Genomic DNA, 19,926 nt, shown 5'->3' on the forward strand with positions numbered 1-19,926 from the left:
CTCCTCTCCCAGAAGTGGAGGAATGTGAATACAAAATCATAGTAGAAAAATTCCTACTTAGAGTCATTTGTACATTAGGAAAAATAAAACCTGACACTTTAATCCAAAAGATAGGATAATCATATTCATAAACCATTTGTTGCACTGCTCAAACAAATTTGTTCATTTATTCCCTCAGTTTTCCTCCTGGCAGTAGTCTGCTTCAGCCCTTAGCACAACTGAAATTTGTGGGGAAAAGCATTAATTACCTACTTCAGTTTAGAAATGGAGGCAGATTTGAAGCTTGCTATACCTATTTAAAGAAACAAAAATGTGTTGATGAACATTCAGAAAAAAAATAAATAAAAAAATGAGGTGATCTAAGTATGCATTTTTTTCCCCATCCTAAAGCCTGGATACCTCAAGTAACCTGAAAGGCAGCTGGAGCTAGGCCTCCTAGATGTCTTTACGTATGTTGAAGAAATCCTGGTCTGTGAGCTCATGCTTTATACGAAGACAAAGCCATATATGTGTGTGTATATATATATATATATATATATAAGCCATATATATGGATATATATATATACATATTTATACATAGCTGTATATATATATATAACCATAAATATATATGTGTGTGTGTGTGTATATATATATCCACCAGATATAATGATTTCATAACTATTTCTGAGGCAAATTTGGAACTACAACAGAAAGAGACAGAAACTGATACTCAACTCCACAAATACAGTACCATGCTATGCAGTATGAAATGGTCATCCAGAAAGCACAGATTCAGCCCCTACAACATCCTCTTCCATGTCCATGAAGGCCCAGCCTTAAACAAAGCTCCAGATCTCCTTCAAGTAGCCACAAGGAGGCAACTGAGCCTGGATTGTTAGCTAAAATAAAAAGGCACATTTTTACCCGTATACACTACGGAGTGAGCACTAGCATACAATTGTTTATCCTAATAAATTGTTAGAAATATCTGGCTTGGTTTTATACTGCAGTAAACTATTCTCTGGTGCTGTTTAGGAATCAGACTCAGGAAACTTCCAAACATGTTGTTTGGACATGGTCTTTTCACCTTGGAAGCTAACAACAGATGCAGACCATTCTTTCCTAGGTTCAAATATAGAAGACAGACCTTGGTACATTTAATCTTCTAGTAGATGTGCAGCCACTAAGTCCAAGCCTTGAGAATTCAATCAGATACGTGATTCTGTGAGGGAAAACTTCACAGGGTGTTCTCTTTAACATCTTCACCGTTTAAAGTAGGCAGTGTAGGATTAGTGGATCAGAGAGCAAAGGTGCTTGCTTAGCAGGAGAAAGGACCAACTGCAGGGTCGCTGTTTATTTATTTTGTTGAACTATTTTATTTATTTTTTTAATATTAAATAACTGATTCAAAGAAACAGTACTGCTTATAGGAAGAAAGCCCATTGTAGCTGAAGTTGAAGGATACTAAGGACTAGTAATCTGCATTTTTGTTTTCTTAATTTCTGTGGACACATAATGAAGCTATAAGGATATTTTGCTTAACTTTAAGATCCATAGAACATGACCTGTGTTTAGCTTCCTTGCCTTCTGAGTAGTTCTGCTTAAGGGTATAATCCAAAGAGTACTTTGTGAGCAGTCAGTCTTAACGGATTTCTGAATATATCTACAGAGTCTATGCTCTTGAACTCTAGAAAGTGTCCTAAATATTTTGTGTAAGTCTCTAGTTCACTTAGACCTTTTATTAATGCTCGAACCTTGTCCCTCTGGGAACATTTGGTTACTATACAACACTGCATGGATGTTAAAATTATCTAGAATTTTGGACCCGAGCAAGAGTATTTTCAGGTTATGTTGTGCTCACACGAGTCATTTTACAGACTATGTTAAAATGCTTGCAAATATAATTATATTGTGTATCTTTCACCTTTTCCCCTTTTGTACTTTTTAGGTCTTCTAGTGCCATGTGCTTGAAAAGGAAAAAAAATTAAAAAAAAAAGTCTTCCTGCTCCTGCGTGGACTCCTCCCTACAGGCTGCAGCTCTGGCCCAGGGCTCTCCATGGGCCGCAGCCTCCTCCAGGCCACATCCACCTGCTCCACCGGGGGCTCCTCCACGGGCTGCAGCGTGGAGATCTGCTCCGTGTGGGACCCGTGGGCTGCAGGGGGACAGCCTGCTCCACCAGGGGCCTCTCCACAGGCCGCAGGGGAACTGCTGCTGCGTGCCTGGAGCCCCTCCTGCCCTCCTGCTGCACTGACCATGGGGGCTGCAGCGTTGCTTCTCTCTCAGTTCTCACCCCTCTCTCCCAGCTGCTGTTGCACAGCAGCTTTTTTTTTTTTTTTTCCTTTTCTTTTTCTTTCCCCTTTCTTCAATCCGCTTTCCCAGAGGCACGACCAGTGCCTCTCTCTGGCTCAGCTCTGGCCAGCGGCGGGCCCCTTTTGGAGCCGGCTGGAGCTGGCTCTGATCTGACACGGGGCAGCTGCTGGGCTCTGCTCACAGAGGCCACCCCTGCAGCCCCCTGCTACCAAAACTTTGCCAGGTAAGCTCAAAGTCTGTTCCAACCTCAGCTATTCTGTGATTCTGTGATCTCCATTCCTCAGACTTCACATTTGATTTATCAGCCACACAAAGACCTAAATTCAAAAGTGCTTTGTCCTGGGTAAGTCAGCCTCTCTGTGCTGTGAGTTTAACATTACAAATATTTAATTTTATGAAATTGCTTTGTTTGATAAAGGTCAGTTGCTGTCAACACAGAAAAATGCTAAAATTCAAAGTAGCTTATTTGCTCAAAAGACTGAGCTTTTAAATTGTTGATATGTATTAATAGCACTTAGTGTTCACAGTAAATAAACACTAATATGAAATTCTCTAATTATCCATATGTATTTGGGTTCTGAAAGATATCATGGAGGCTTTTAGAAAAATGTCTGTGAGGGTTATGGGACTGAAAGTCTGTATTGTCAGTGCTTCATTTCATCATAAATATTACAGCCAAAGTTTCTGTAGTATTCTAAATTGGTATGAGTTAGGAAGTCATTTTATAATTGATACACCTGTAATTTTCTGAGTAAGAATTTTTGTAAAGTTACTGCTATATATCTAAAAGTCATAGCACAATTTTTGCTTGCTTAGATTTTATAGAAATGGAGGCAGCAGATGCCTTCCCCCTATACTGTGACTTCTAAATCCTTCATCCACACCATTAAATGGCTGGCTCTAGCTCTGTCCGTTATCTCACAGAATTTCTGCTCTCACCAGAAGGAGAGGAGGTTCCTCAAAGAGGGGAGTCTACAGGTTTCTGTGTACCCACATCCATGCTAGTAGGAGTTCTCAGTAAGAACTGCAACACTGGACACAGAGTAAAATTTAGAAGGTGAAAACAGACCAAAATCTCACAAGAGATTTTAGCAAACTGCTTCCACAATACCTAACGTATACGCCAAGCAGAATTTGTTCTAGCCATAGAAAGAAACTACAATGGGGGACTGTTTGAAAGGTAAATTGGATTAACCTTCTCTATAGAAAATAAGTAACTATTACTATGATTACTTACAGAGGTCGTGATGGCATGACATCATTAGATGATAGACCATGAACTCAAGTGGATCAGAAACTGTTAAATTGCATCTGCTTTCCCTTTAAAGAGGTCAGTAGCTTGTCTTTGATCAAACTATAACTTGTTTTCAGTTAAATAAAGGAATGTGTGCTTAGCATAGATGCAGTGTGTTTGAGATCAAAATTGGTTAAGATGCCACAAAGGGCAAAAAAATAAAATATTCAATTCATAATTATTCATCAGGTATCATGATGCTGGATAAAACATATGATGCATAGGAATTTCCCACTTAGGAGCATAGATATGACCTATTGGGTAGTATTAAACCTTGGTGATATGATCTGTGTGACTTCGTGTTAAAAATCGGTATGCATGAACTCTTTAAAAAGAACCGAGTGGGAGATTCATTCTGTATCAAAAAATGTCATCATCCATTTTGAAATCAATTATAGCTCATAAGGAATTCATCTTGACTATTTGAGTATCAAAATTCTAACATATAAAGTATAAATAGATGGTGTCTCCTACAAACCACCAAGTCACAGTGGAGAACTGAATGTCAGTTTCTGAAGTCTTTATCCCTGATGTGTTGGGGGAAAAGAACTGCTTTATTTTGGGACTTCAACATGAATGGCATATACTTAATTCACGTTCCATAGGTACTGAAACAGCCTTAAAATATAGAAGCATTATAGCAATCAGTTCTCCATTTCAGAAAAAGTTACAGCCAACACACGAAGACTTTCCCTCTTATAGACAGGGAAAGAAGTATCACAGCCCTAAAATTAGTGATAGATGGGGAACAACAAATGTTGGTCTCTTTACATTCACTCTGATAGTGGGAAAGAAAGCAGTGCACTAGATGTGCCACTTTCCCATAGTTGGAATCAGGCACGGATAAAATCACTGAAAAAGGTTTTGAATTTAAAATTGTAAATGATCATTGTCAAATCTTGTAAAAAATCTTGTAAAAGTATTTTGTCAGGTGTAAAAATTCTAGAATGAAAGAGGCTACGGTAAACAAAGAATCCAATTTATACAGTTTAAAATGGAAAAACATCATTTTAAAATAACTTGAAAACATTAACTATAAAACACGATAGGAGAAATGTGATTCTCAGGACAAGATGCAAAGCTATTTTTTCCTTCAGTCGCCCTCATGAATGTTCCCTCCAACTAATTGTCTTAACTTTCGGTCTTTCAGAGTAGAGCTTATTCTGAGATACTTAGTAGACTTTGAACTTAAGCACACTTACAGTGCTCAAACTGAGTAGTGGCAAGACAGGAAGAAAAACTTCCAGCCAAAGACAAACTTGTGAGCATAGCAGCTTTTAAGTTCCTCAATATTATCCTTTTCCGTCCTACAACTTGTCCAGTCTCACTCATAGTGGTGATCCTTTCATGAAAGGCTTCATCCATATAGAAGACTTCTGGCATCATCATTTATCACTCTTGTCCAGAAGACATTAATCTTAAGGTAACTCCTAAAGCCTGACAAAATGGCATACATTGTCTCTTATTCAAAACATATTCCAAGCAAAAGGGAGAATTTTACCCACCTATGTTTCAGACAGATGGGTCTTTTTTCATCCAGATTATGAAAATACTTGTAGCATTTTTTCCTTTTCCTTTAGGTGGGCACCCAGATAGAATTCTCTGCCACTGCTAAAATTTGGTTTATTGATTGGGGGATGTTGTTTATTGACGTAGGACATTTCCTAAATAAATATTTTTCTCATTATTAGGGTGATCATTTATCTGCAAAGAGCAGGTCTCTACTGTTATGTGAGAAATTGAAACGTTTGTCATCAATTTATCCCAAGTAGCCCCATCACCCTATCTTGCCCACAGAAAATCCAAGCAGTTGCCATGAAAAAGCATTTTGGGGGGCATCAGTTGTGAAGGAGGATATCCATTACAGAAATTTACCAAGGTTTATGATAGACTCTACATCATTAGAAATGTGATTGAGATGGGTTTTTAAAAATAAATTATTTTCTAATAATTAAAACTATGATCCGTTGTTGCAATGCACTCCTATGGTTAACACTATCCACAAGGTCAAGCTAGGCAACACTGTGGCCATCTACTAGCTTTAAAAACCATCAGCCTCAAGTGTCCTTCAAAAATCATAAAACTTTGAGATGAATACATCAGCCTGTAAATGATTCTCCATTCCCCTTGGTACTTTGTTGTAGTGGTTCATTACCATTAAAGTGAACACCTTGTTTTTATTTGAATTTGTCTTTCTTCTATATTCTTATTACAGCTTTTATCAATAAATAATTGTCCTTGTAATATTTGATATTTCTGCTTTGTGAAATAACTGTCATTCTTTAATCAGGTTACTTCTTCATCCTGATAATCTGAATGAATTGAACCCTTTTAATCTCCTTTTTGAGCACGCTCTCCTTTGCTTGTTTGTTTTTGGTCTTTTTTTTTTTCCTTTCTTCTTGGTGAGTCTTCTAACAGTATGAACTCCAGGAATGGTTATGGTGATCTAATTTATGCTTACATGGAGGAGAAACATCTTTGAGGTGTTGTTTATTGTTCAATACCAGAGGGGAAGAAAAAAAAAAAAAGATGAATAGAAACATCAAATGTACTAGCAAAGCAAAGTGAGTTTTCTAATTTACAGCCTAAATGTATGGAACATACAGAAACTCCTTCTGGAAGTGTACCTGCTAAGTAACAACCATTAAGAAATATCTTCACGCCACCACCATCCTTCCCCACCTGATAATTACAGGTAGGAGACATTATTCCCTTAGCTGTAACATACCTCATTATAGTGCTACTCCAGGCTATACTGTAATATTTTAAGAAAATGAAGGAAAAAAAGACAATATGCTGAGTCAAATTCTTTTTTTGTATCTTAAGTAGTTCTGTCTTTCACAACTTAGATGACAAATTTGTGTGAAGAAGTACAAAAAAAAATGAAGTAAATAAAACTGATCTAGTGCTTTTATTTTAAATCTCCTTTGATGTTACCTAAACAGTATTGCACCATTGATCCTGTTTAAAGTCACGACAAAGAATTTCATTGAGGACATTTCCTTATTTTCGTTTTATATGGCAGTTTGGTTAACACTTTAATAAAAATAAACAAGAAGCTGGGAACGCTGAATTTGCCATTCTGGATCAGTGCACTCACCTATCAAATCTACCATACTATCCTACAGGGTATATAATGGAAATTGGAAAGGTACCTTGTAGAATTCATCGTTATACAATTTCTACAGAAAGGGCAAACAGTGCCTAATGTAGTAAAAATCTTACTGCAATTTGTTCTTTGAAAATGAGACTTAAAGACACTTAGATTTGTGCACCTTGAGCTTCAAACATTTGAGAAAAAGTAATTCTTAACAGATATTAGTACCTTCACAGTGTTTTATAGCTTCATAAAGGCAGCATGGGCTGTTGTGATCTATGTAGAATTAATTTCTCCTATAAACCATGTTACAGGAATTTCCTGAATTATTTCCTATTTCAAGTGCTAAGTGAGGTCCAGCCTGGGACCAATCCAGTCTGGCCACTGAGGCCCAGCTCAGTGCCTGGGGATGCAGCTGCCACTTTCCCTTTGCAGATTTAGCCAGCAGCAAATCTGAGCATGTGTCCCAGAGACACACAGACATGCAGACGGAGACAGAACACTGCCACAGCTGGGCACACACACTGCCACAGCTACGCTGTTGGCTGCCTTCAACAGCACCTACACACAGGACTTGGGTAAAACATGGCCGTAGACAGCTGAGACCCTTGCTCCTCTATGACTAGTAGAGATGGAAGTTCACTGGTGCAGTCACACACACAGCATGCTCTGGATTCACAAACACACAATGTATTTGTGGATCCTTCGAGTACCTGTCATGGCCCCTCTGTCTATCCAGCACCCCTGCCTGTATCACAGGCCCCCTCATCTCCTTCATGGGTCTCCTGCCCTCACCTCACTCATGCTGGTTCCTTTACCCCAGTAGCTGTTTTGGGAACACCAAAGGCCCTCACCTGCACCATTAGCTGACAGCGCAGGCCGGGGGTACCCACACCCCCAGTCTGACTCCAGTAGCTGGCATCCAGTTCACTCACAGTGATCCCCAGTAACTGGCTCCAGGCACAAAGTCTGTAGGACACTTTCAGATTAAGATAGCAATCCCTTCCCCTTCTCCCCCCGAACTACTGATGCCAAGACCCCCACTTGCTCCAGTAACAGGCACCACATCCCACAGGCCTACACCCACAGACATGACCCCACTTGCAGGGGACAATTTCGCTCACACACACAGGTCTCACCAGTAGCAGGCATGTTGTCCTTGCACATACACACAGGAGAAAGTGCAAATAAAAGAAGGGAGAAGTAAGAAAAGGTTTAAGGAGGAAATAGAAGAAGATAGGACATCAGTAGCAAGCATACTGACCAGCCCTGTTTTACACACAAACAGTCCTTTTCTACCATTGTCTACCGATCCTCCATTTTGTTCCTCCTGCTCCCCTTCCCCCCTGCACACCTGCAGCAGAGCTCTGCATTTTCTGCACCCTCCCAGTCCAGAGCCCCCTGGTTCATGATCTTATCAGCTGCAAAGTCCGTGTTGATCTTCCTGAAAAAAGTGCCTGTAGTTTGATAGCCCACCAATTAGTGAGACCATGAGGTTTGTATGTGGTCGTTGTCTGTCATCTTAGAAGTCCTCAAACGGATAACGCTGCTGTAGAAAACACTCCTACATTCTCACATGCACTCAGAAATTATTGTGACTGACCAGACTCAGTTCACATCACTGCCTCCCTTTCCTATTATCCCATGTGGCCTTGGAAAAGGTCCTGGACCTTATACCCTTAAAAGAGCATACACGCTCCTTTTACATACTGTTATATCAAGTACAACATATCATCAGAAACATTGCCAAACAGAGGTGAAAAATTTTCACTGAAGGTGATCCCATTAAAATGCATTGTGGTTTTTTGAGTGGCTAATCCTGATTACAATGAAAAGTTATTCTTCCTTATTACTCATATTAATTTGTCTTATTTCTTTTTCCAGTGATTGGCTCTTATTATAATTTTCCTTCTTCCACTTCTTCTTAATATGTATTCTACGTAGATTTTTTTGATAAATTTAATGAACGGTGCTCCAAGAATGTAGAGTCTGCTTTTCAATAAGTACATACATAGGTTTTCTCTAAAACCTCTCCAGGTAATCTAAATAAGATTTCGATGTTCGTTACCAGATGTAATATTCCAGAATCAACAAATTTCTCTCATTTTTTTTGCCTTTTTATTTTTGATCTTTGTGTGTCATAAGCTACTTCACAGAATCCTTTATAGATGGAAAAAAACATCTTTTTTTTTTACTGTTTTTAGTAAAATTACCAGAATTAATATATTTGAAACAATTGTTTAATGGGAAAAAAAGAAGAAGAAGAAGAAAGACCGATTTCCAATCTTAGTATGAATCTTGTAGGCCTTTTGAAATGTTGAAATAAATTCGTAGAGAATATGGCAGATTCATGATTTTATATTTTATGTTTATTTTATGAAGAACATTCCTTACAGAAGAAAGGAAACAATATAAAAAAAAATCACTTAATATAAAAAAGCATGAGAAAATGTGCTGATTTTTTCTACTATTTTTTTTCTAAATCACGTTTGAAAAGAAAATCATGGAGCTGTATACCCAGGAGAAGAAACAGCGTTGTAGATAAAGCATATTTCAGAAATGACTAATTTCTTATCTTGAAGCATTTGACATAATTTTATTTGGTTTAATAGATAGAACTAATTTGTTTCTTTCAAGAGTTTTCAGGTAAGAAGCAACATTTATGGTTCCCTCAAATTTGTAAGCTCTTTATTGTAGAACCAAAATTGAGAGATTTGGACCTTGATTATCACAGAACAAGATGTTGTAACCAAGTATTTATTAGTACAGTTGATATTGCAAGGCTTCATCCTCATCACGAAGAGCAAGCATTGCTCAACTTTTCTAGTCTGTCCAGGCCTCCAGGCCTTTAATGCGTGAACAGCTTGCACTGCAGTTCAATTTAGCTAAATTCATGCGTCTCAGATATTTTCTTTTGGGGGAACTAAGATTTTGATTATATGCTCAAAATAATTAATACCAGAATCCTCATGAGTGTTATCTTCTTTATATTTCCTTTCATAAAGTTGAGGTGACCCAGCTTTTTTTGCCTTACTTGCAGGATTTTCAAGCTAAATAGTACCTAGGCAGGGTATGTGGGATCTTGAGTTACTGCACATCTAGAATTTCTGCCATAGTGTCATGACTAAAAGCTGAGGAGGCAAGGTGAGCATTTGCCATTTCCCCCTCAAGTTCAAAGTTGGATCATTAAAAAAATTATAATTATTCCTTTGGGTTTTGTTTGTTTGTTTGTTTTTTAAGTTTAGCCTTACAGAACACTGCAACTGAGCAACAAGAACAAACCAGTTTTAAGCTTTAAAACTTATTGTTGCTAAAATCACATAAGCATCCTAGCAATACTGAGCCTCTAATTTCTTATTCCTACTTTTAATCTTTTAATTCCTTCAGTACAGAAGGTAGATGATGAATAACAGCTATCAGATTTAGGCACAACAGCCTTTTTTTTTTTTTTTTTTTTTTTCCCCTTGGAAGCAGACTGTTTCTTATTACTTGTGACCTATATATATAGTTATGTAACATATCTAGTATGCTGGAATACCTTACTTGGTTAGGCATTATATTTATATTGCTTCAGCATTAACAGATACATAGCAATAACTTAACGTGCGGTTTTCAGAGCCTAGTCTGGCAAACATCTTAAAATCTTTTGTGTTTACTCCATAAACATCTTAATGATCAGATTCATCTCATCTAATGTTCAGTTATTGATTGCATCTCAATCAGTAATCTAGTTTTCTTCTGTTGGCAGCAGGAAGATGTAATTTCCAAAGCCTTACTTCTCATTCTCTGTGTGTTATAAATGGCAGGATGTATTGTGGCAGGATGTATTGCTTCCAGCAGCTGACTCTACTGATACTGAATGAGACTACCTTGCATTTCTGTTTTACAAACAGGAGAACTCTCAATTAATCAGGTCTTTCAAGAGCTTAGTTACTTCCTGCTTTAGTGAAAACTGCAATATAGCCAAAACAATCTAAAACAAAAAAGTGGTTTTCCCAAGTAAAATTCTATGAATTCTCCTACACTACACAGCAATGTGAACAGTCATTAGTTGTTTTCCTGTTTGTTTTCAGTGATCTAAGGTACCCATTTTATCCACTGTTTTTTTCAGCTTTGTATGGCACCAGTTCATCTAGAAGAACAATTTTAATCACCTCATTGCAGACCTTTCCAACAGTACTACTTCCCACGTATCAGGTTTCTACACTTCTGCTCTCACAGACTCTTCTCTATTACCCCTAACCAGTCCCAGCTTAGCTCACATATTTGAAATGACTTTCCCAGTTGATTTCTGCCTTTCATTTCGCTTTCCTTCAACAGAAAATCTGAGATAATTCTTTTCCAATCTTCTTTTCCCCAGTCTTTCACAAGTCCATACAGGGCCTGCTTTCCTATCAACTCTTTGCTATTGGGAAGCAAAAAAAAATAAATACAATCCAGACACATTTGCCTACTACTTCTCTGTTTCCCTAGGTTCTTAGGCGCACCACAGTTTCCAAAATACCTTGAGTCAAACTTGTGACAAACTGCATGACCTGGATCAGTCTTCCATGGGAGCAGATCATTATTTTCTAGATGTCTTAAAAGGAAGGTTGTTTGGTAAAAATGCTATTCTTTTATTGTTTGTGGCAATTTTTATATTAGCTAGGAAGAATGAAGCTACAGTTATCTTCTAGTGAAAATGAGGTACATTTTATTCAACAAAACCTGCAAAAGAAAAAAAAAACATTGACTTGGGAATTTGCAAGAACTGTAAAATTTAAAACTTGGAATTGTAGATGAGGCTTAATGTGAAACTATTGTTTGAAAATGTTCAACTATCCTCTATTTCCAGTTATTTTAATCTTATTATTCCATTCGTTTTTTTCCAACTCTCTGTTCATAATCCTGATCTTTTGGTTGCTTCTCTATAGAGAATCATTAGCTCATCTAAAAGCTGTCAAACAGTTCAGGAAATTATTAGTGGTTTTTTTTGTTTTGTTTGTTTTGTTTGTTTGTTTTTGGTCATAGTTACTGAAGGATCTCATAGAGTATATTAAAAGTAAATTTTAGCTTTGGTTATTTTAGTACCTCTACAAAGGTGGTTATTTATCTGGAGGTGGACCAGAATGAATAACAACACTGCTGTTTTTAAATGTAGTTTTTCCTTCAATATCACAAGCAAGTTTATGCTTTCTGTAGTATGAGCACTTTCCATGTGGATTATACAGTTAAAAGGAAAAGCGCTAAGCAGGAGGAAATCAGTAGTGTACATCATTTTTATGCTTGTTGTCATAGACGGAAGTTAGAAACTAAACAGAAGGAAAAACCTAAGGCAAGGTATAGCAACATTTGACTCATCCTGGAAGCCTGTATCAAGAGTTTAAAACATATATTTATAGAGCAAAATCTAGTATAATGTTCTATTTTGTGTGGAAATATCTTAGTTTGTTGGGTGGATATGATCACCTTTGCAAATAGTAAACAAACAACAAAATAACATTTTTTTCAACCAAAGAACCTTAGGCTGTTGCCATTCCTGTTGTTTTGTTTTTATTTTTTATTTTCCCCCAGAATTGCAGCATGAGAACTGGTGCATCAGAATGATGCAAATAAAAGACTTTACTATAAAAGAACTATTCAAGCTTTCCAGGAAGATCAATCACAAATAATAATATCTCTTTTTAACACATTAAATAATTAAAAAATGATCTACAGCACTGTGCCTTAGTTCTTAGATACGTAATCAGATATGACAATTTTTTTTTTTTTTAATGTGAAAAAAATGGTCCAGTAGATCTAGAGGTTTCAGTCATTTGGGTAATACTTTACCATATTCCAAAGCCAGAGAGCTTTTTCAGTTGTTGCTAGTCATTCTAGACAGTCTGATGACCACAGGTCAGTGCATGACATTACTTTGTCATTGTGGATTCAGATGAAAGCAGGAATACAAGCTGAACCTCATAAAGACATAGATTTCATATTTTGAATATGGTGATTAGTCATAAGAATTACTTCAAATTTACATATCAAGATTAGGATATAAGGTAAAAGCTATTTTCATCCAACTGAATCTCAGAATTGGCTATCAGCTCTGTACTTAAATGGAAGCATAATTCACAGCAAGAAATTGTTTGCTGGTATATATTGTAAAGCAGTAATTTTTCTTGTCATACCTTTTATTCCTGAGATAATAAAGCACTTATGAACGTATTCAATTTACTGATATGGAAGCTAGTCCATTATAGAGTTGATTTTAATGAAAAATACATTCCTTTCTGATTGATAGTCTTCTCAGAGAGAAGACCCTGTTTCAAACCATTGATTTCATCAATGTGAATTGCCCTGTTGTGTGGCCTGTCTCTCTTCACTGACTACAGAGGGGGACTACCTAACAATGTTCCTCTAACTGAGGTGTCTCAGCTAGGCAGCTTAATTAGAGAAGTAAATCCATGTGAAAATGTTCTCCACAACAGCTCTCTGAAGATGATTAATGCTTGTTTTGATTAGTACTTCCAGGTTGACACAAAGATTCGATCTTCATTCCGTTAAATGAACATACCACAGGATAACTATATTTCAGGCCTTACTAGTGAGGAACACAAAGAGGTTAAGAAAAATAAATTGGAGGTTAATCCACATAAAGGGAGTTAATGAAATTCAAGTAAAGGATTCAAAGTGGCAGCCCTATCGCTTCTATTCAGCTGTCATTTAACTCTAGAGACACATACAAGCACTAGGTGCCCCAATTTTTATTACTTTTTTTTTTTTCCAAAATAAATGGACATGTTACTTACTGTTTTGCTCCTGGATACACATGGAAACATGTCATGCTTCTTGTGGATAAGCAATGCAGTGCTTGCTTGTCTGTCTCATTTTGGCACTTCAGCCTGGTAGATGAACAAATGCAGGCTATTAAACTCACCTCAAATGGCAACAGTAATTATTACATGACTCCTTGTACAATTGAATACTGTACAAACCTAAAGTGGTAGATGGTCTCATCTGTATACTACATACTCCACACAAAGTGGATAGAAAATGGAAGAAACAAGTAAAGTGAAGGTAAATACAGTAAATATTGTGTGAATTAAATTAAAAAATTAAATATAGTATTCAGTGCAAAATATCTATAAGATGCAGCATAATGTTCAGTCAGGATATAAAATGTCTGTGTTTTCTTTTCTTTTCTTTCTGAATAGCAAGCTAACAAGCAAAAACCAAAACAAACAAAAAAAACCTTCTGTTTTACTTGTCTCTTCTTTGTATCACATCTAATGCAATATTCATTACGGAAAATGCACTCTTGGGAAGGGTTTTGTTATGTTTATTTTAACATTTGGGTGATACAGCTTACATGCTGCAATATTCCCTTTGGGAAATCTCATGTGATTTTATAGAAAGCTGCTAGCATATCCTGTGTCTATTTTAATAACAGATGACCAAAAAAAAAAAAAAGGCAGCTAGTCCTTTCATTTTTATGGATTTAGACAGAGATTATATTAAGCTGGGTGGTTTAAATCCTATTTCCTGATCATTTTAGTACAAGATAGCCATCAGAACTTCTGTAGAAATGTCTTCCTCTTTCCCATTTTGCTGAGTTTCAGAAACAGTACATGTCACTATTAGACAATGAGTTGCAAGTCAGTTTATGAAAAAAATAAAAGAGATTTTGCACGTAGGATGGGAGAAATGAGAAGGTATTGAAAAAGAAAGAAGACTTAAGTATCATCTGAGGTTTATCCCATTACTAGGGTGGAGAGAGTGAGGATAAGGTTTGGCCCTAAATCCATCAGAATCAACTCAAACCTTTTATTCGTTTAAACTCAGTTTTGAAGTAGACCCCATCTCTGGACAATCTACTTGTTTCACAACGTCTTGACTTGTAAATCTGCTATTATAGTAAGGCTTTGATAATTATTACATCAATGCCATTTAGAGGTGATCAAATTAACCCTGTACAGGAACTTCCTATATTGTCTAAATAGCTGAAAATCATAGTGAAATACTTGAAACCAAAATTAGAATAGAGGATTATTTTGGTCTGATATCTTGATTAAAAACACTTAGTAAACAAAGCATGTTGTTTCGATAGGTTAACATAAAACTACAGCAAACCCCAATTCAGAGAACCTGTAGAATAATCAAAGGTTACAAGAAGATCTGAAATGAAAAAGGAGTTGGAGGATTGTTTTTCTCTTTCCTCCACATACTCTCAATGAGCACGAATGTCAATTACAAAGTTAATGCTGTGATGTTTAAGGTTGAAAGGGTTTTTCTAAGACATACTGCTCAAAGCATTATTCTCTAGAAAACAAATTCTTATTTACCCACTGTGTAAAACTCAATCAAGCACTTCCTGACAAGGTGCAAAGAGACAGTGTTTTGATGTTTCTTCCCCTGAAATATAGTTTTAAAAGATTTTTTCCCTGTTTCTTGTTTCTGGCTTTCTTAGGTTTTATGCTTTATCCTTTCTGAAACGTTCCTGCCTTTCCAATTTATTTTAAATCCTACAGTTATTCCATAAGTTTGAGATATTTTCTTTTAACCCTTCTTTTATTGTCAATCACACCACGTGGCTTTGATGTCAAAAATACTCATAAGTCACTTAAAACATAGTCCAATTACTATGTTTACTGGCCGTGTTTTTGTTTATGTATGAGCCAGCTTTGGTTCCCTTAGATGTGTTCAGCCTTTCTTTCCAAATTTTTACCTTTCCTAACAGCGTTACAATTTCCCCTAACAATGACATTTTTTTCATTGCTGTGAAGTCTTTGTGACTAAAACGTAATTTGTGAAATACATTTATCTGCCAAAATAACAGCAGACGCCTGAATGCATCAAGCGATATATAATAGGATACATGGAACTTTCAACTTTTGGACATTGCTTCAATCGCCATCGGTCAGGACTGAAAAATTTTTGTGACATCTTTTCATATCCTAAGTTCATTTCTTAGACCACATCTGAGACGGCATTGTGATACACATAGTGGTAAGTTCAGCTGAAAAGAATTATGTCACCAGTGATATAAATAGGAACATGTTGCTCAACAGTATTGTACAAAGCCACAGTGGCTTCATATCTGAATACCATGTCTGGTTTTGGACTGGTAACCTCAACAGAAGTGTCTATGTGTGGTGTAAAAGTTCAGTACAGTAAAAAACTCTCTTGCAACTGACAAAACATTCAAAACATTCTGTGCGTAGATAAACCATTAAAAAGTAGACACAAAAGGTTATAAAGTAAAAATCATAACACTGAGCGCATACATTAGCTTATGCTTAACAGATAGTTAATACATATCATTTTTGTTCTGTAGAAAAGTGGGATTCTTCCGAGGAGAATTTATGGTTCGTTTGAGTCCCTGTGCAAAGTACCCTAGAATGTTCGTGAAGCCAAAGCCATAATGATTTAAATCTGAAAGCACAGAGTATCATTTTAATAAGATAATTAATAACGAAATGTCTACCTATTATGCCTGCAGGGTCAAAACAAAAAATCACTTGTCTTAACATGGTACCGTGAGAATTCTTGGTATTTTAGTTTCTTCTCTCTTTTTCATCCAAAAAGTGAAGATTTACTTGTCTGGCTGTACACTAGTTTGCTGTATGACAGACTTTTCCTACTGAATGTATAATAGATAGAAATAACCTCAGCTACCCTTAGGTATTATTCAAAAGTGAAACATCTGAATCTCAGCTAGGCACCGTTGGATCCCTTTAAAGTCAATAGAAGAAATAAGCATTTCTGAAGCACAATTCATGCTGCATAATCTAGACACATGTTAGGATGAGATGAATAACCCTATGAAGATGCCTATTTTTCTCTACTGACTACAAAGTCTTAAATGTCTAACTTTTAGATGTATAAATTAGGAAAGTTGAATTCCACCCTAACTCATTAGTGTTTGTTGTTTGTTGCCATTTTGATAGCTCATTAGTGGACTTTGCTTTGTGAAGCTTATTCTGCAGCTAAATAAATCAAAACAAATGATGATAAAACTGCATTGAATTTTGTAAGGTATCTGGTAATTGCCATTTTTTCTCTGTAGTTTACATAATTTTCTGTCCTCAGGTTACTTTGTCATCACGGGGAGAAAAAAAAAGATCTCCTAATATGATGGCAGTATTTAGATATGACAACCATTTAGCAAGCCATGAGAACAATACTGCTAAGAAAGGAACATAATTTACGGTAACTATCACTCATTCCTCCTTTCTCTTTCCCCCATTCTCCCTTCAGGGTTTCCATTTAAAGTGCCTTTTCATAAACATTTTTCAAAGTTTTCTTTATTCAAAGGAAATTTAATGTATTTTTTCAGTCTCAAAAACAACATACTCTTGTTTTGGTGTATGTTCCCACTCTTCTTTCTATATTTGTTAATATTACAATGTTCTCTGAAATGATTGTCTAAAGCTTCACTACAATAAACATTATGTATGAGGTAAAAAGTTGTCTCTTTGTTACAGTCCAAAACAAAAAGAGATAAAATTATACCATTGTCTTTATCGTATGATATTTAAAATGTACTTTGAAAGATTGTCATTTACATTATGAGGGACACAGGAGGCATGAAGCTTTTGAAATAAGTAGCTAGATCTGTCCTTTTATAAAATATTATGATTTGACTCATTTCTTACAGGGAAAGCAACTGACTGCTTGAATTAGTTGCATGCCTGGCAGACACAGTAAATCTGCTACTGAACTGTTATTTTGCCTGCAAAGACAGTGTACCCTAGTGTCAAAATTCAAAAGCTTCAGTATAACTTTTGCATAGAAGAATCTCCTGTTTACTCAAAATCTGAATTACGGAGCCTGAGGTCTCTGGCTTTTGGAAAATATTGAAGCTGCAAGGTCTCATGTCCCCTTCTGGTCTCAGGAGACATTCAAAATGGCCAGTCTCCTGACTGCTTCCAAAGCTCTGCAGATTTTCTTTAAAGTTCTCTCCATACTTACTTGACATTTATGTTCTTTTCTGCCCATTTCTCAGCTATGAATAAAACCTTCTCGAGTCCTCAACAAGACACTATACTATGATTTAAAATAAGCAGAAGGTTACTGTTTAGCTCATTGTCACTGATATAATTCTGGCGAAAACAGATAATATGAAGGCCATACTTCTGACTTCCATGGGATGCGAAGTCTATATTGCAACAGTTTATACTCTACTGTTTATGTCTTACTATTTATTGACCTTCCTAAGTAGTAAACACACAGTAAAGGACTATATAGATGTTATTGTACACAGTGTTGAAATGCTGTCCTTTCTAAAATAGATCTATTGTCAAACTACAAATGATGCCTTTTCATTACTTTTTAAAAATGGTTATGTATAAACCTCTACTGATGTTTATGATTGCCTGACAGCTTCACATATTCCCTCTCAATCCCTCTGTAATTTATACTTTCCTGCCATTTCCTATGTGTATTTTGTGACAGGTTATTTATAAACATCATATTTATATTACCAGCCTTTTCTGGTGATATAAGACTCCCTGAAAGTGCACGTGTGAGCTAGCTACACACTTCTGACACCGTCACTTGAAGAGCTTGGAGTTTCTTCTTCAGGTAAGCAGAGCTGCAAATACCTTCAGCATTTCATTTTTATTCTCTTGCCCCCTCCTGCCCATTTATCACATGAACAGTATCAGGCTTTGTGCTGGACCACCTATGTCCAAAAAAATGCATGAAGTTGTATATGAAGGAATAATTTACTTAAAAGGGTATTTGTATAGGGGAAAGATGCACTCTGATAGTACAGCTTCACCTATATGCAGGAAACTTCTTTTAAAAAGTAATATCCGAATACAGTAGTGACTGTTCTGGCAGTAAGGTGGTGAAGTTGTCCTGAAGGACTTTGCTGATAGCCAAGTTAGCTGCTGGCTGGCCGCTTCAGCCAGAGAAGATACTCTTGCCCCTTCTTGGGCTCCAGGCCTACGATCCCTGTTGCCACAGGGCACCACCAGACTTGCGCAGCTGTGGCTCAGGGTCCCAGAGGCTCTGTAGCATCGTGCCAGTAGGGATGCTGTGGGAAAGGAAGGACTGGCAAAGGCTTACACTCACACCCACCCTTCACTCACGCATGCTCACACAACATTTGTGCTTGTTCTCTTGGTGTCCTGCGCACCCAGTCTTTCTAGGAGCTAGTCCTTTTCTAGAGATTGGAGATGGATTCTTGTTGGGGCAAGGGCCAGGAGGTTGGAAGGTTTGGTTCCTTCTAACATCTGCAAGCAGAGTTTCTGATGTTGAGGAGTAAAAGGTAGTTTTCTACTGACTGGAAGCAACTATTGCGAGGGTCTATGGACCTGACCCCTGTGGTCCCCTTTACCCCTGGTCTCAACTATATATCCATGTAGTCTGTGTGTTGCTCTCGTGCTGGCAGTTTACTAGCACCTGACTGATGGCAGAAGAATCCACCTTTTGGGATGAAAAGCAGGTCACAAATGTCCTGATTTTCTGAGGAGCATAGTATTGCAGTGTCTACTGAATTCAAAGTCAGATTAATCTTCCTGGGCAGCTGTTTGTTGTTATCCTGACATAATGGTAGCCTGAATGTAAGACCTGCAGATTGGTACTTTGGAGATCCAGAGTTCTTCCTCTGATTGTGCTTTTTACGTTTTTTCTTTTAGACATGCCTTTGCCGAAGAAAGATGCTAGAAGACTGCTGAGACTCCTAGCAAGAGAGACAGGCAGCAAAAGTTCAGACAAGCCTATTAGTTTTAAGTCATTTCATCTCTTTATTGTCAACTTGTTGTGCATTACTGCACAACACATAGACCATGAAGCTGGCGTTTTTGTTCTTTAGGTTGGAGTCTGTGGTTTTGAGCCCTTGCACATCCTCCACCAGAAAAGCAGCTCCTTCCTGGTTTGGAGGCCTTTGAGAATGTTTTAGATTCCTGTGGATGTCGTTGATTGCCTTAATTCTGGAAGCTGCACAATTGCTTTTGCCTTTGGGCCCTCTCAGTGCCTCCCTCATCTGCAGCTCTTTAGGCTTAGGGAGCCTCCCCTCTGAAGAGATGTCGCCTCTTTGAACTTTTGGGTTTTCTTCTTCACAGACACTTTGAACTGGCAGCCCAGCAGCTCCTTGGTGACGTGGCCGTCTTACAGAATGTCCATGGCCCTTGATGATTTCGTTCATGGCTCTCATTCTGGCAGAAGCAGACGGCATGGTGCTTTTGGGCTGGCGTAGTGCTTCCCTCGGCCGTGCCAGTGGAATGGTCTGGTCTCCTCAAAAGGGAGATGCTCCACTCCCTTAATC

The 19,926-nt window shown here is 37.3% G+C and overlaps 1 long non-coding RNA gene across 3 annotated transcripts; it reads left to right on the forward strand.

The window, feature by feature from the left end:
- Positions 1–575: 575 nt before the first annotated feature.
- On the forward strand, positions 576–19,887 carry LOC308192739. 3 transcript variants are annotated; one of them, XR_013949068.1, is made up of 6 exons: positions 576–2,518; positions 3,535–3,625; positions 6,174–6,284; positions 16,743–16,862; positions 18,108–18,236; positions 19,298–19,887. It is a non-coding gene; the product is annotated as an uncharacterized lncRNA (long non-coding RNA). The 3 variants fall into 3 exon arrangements; XR_013949069.1 differs by lacking the exon at positions 16,743–16,862; XR_013949070.1 differs by lacking the exon at positions 16,743–16,862 and having other exon boundaries at positions 18,140–18,236.
- The last annotated feature ends 39 nt before the right edge of the window (positions 19,888–19,926 follow it).

This window comes from Anser brachyrhynchus (assembly GCF_964034855.1).
Source record: "Anser brachyrhynchus genome assembly, chromosome: 3".
Lineage (NCBI taxonomy): Eukaryota > Metazoa > Chordata > Aves > Anseriformes > Anatidae > Anser > Anser brachyrhynchus.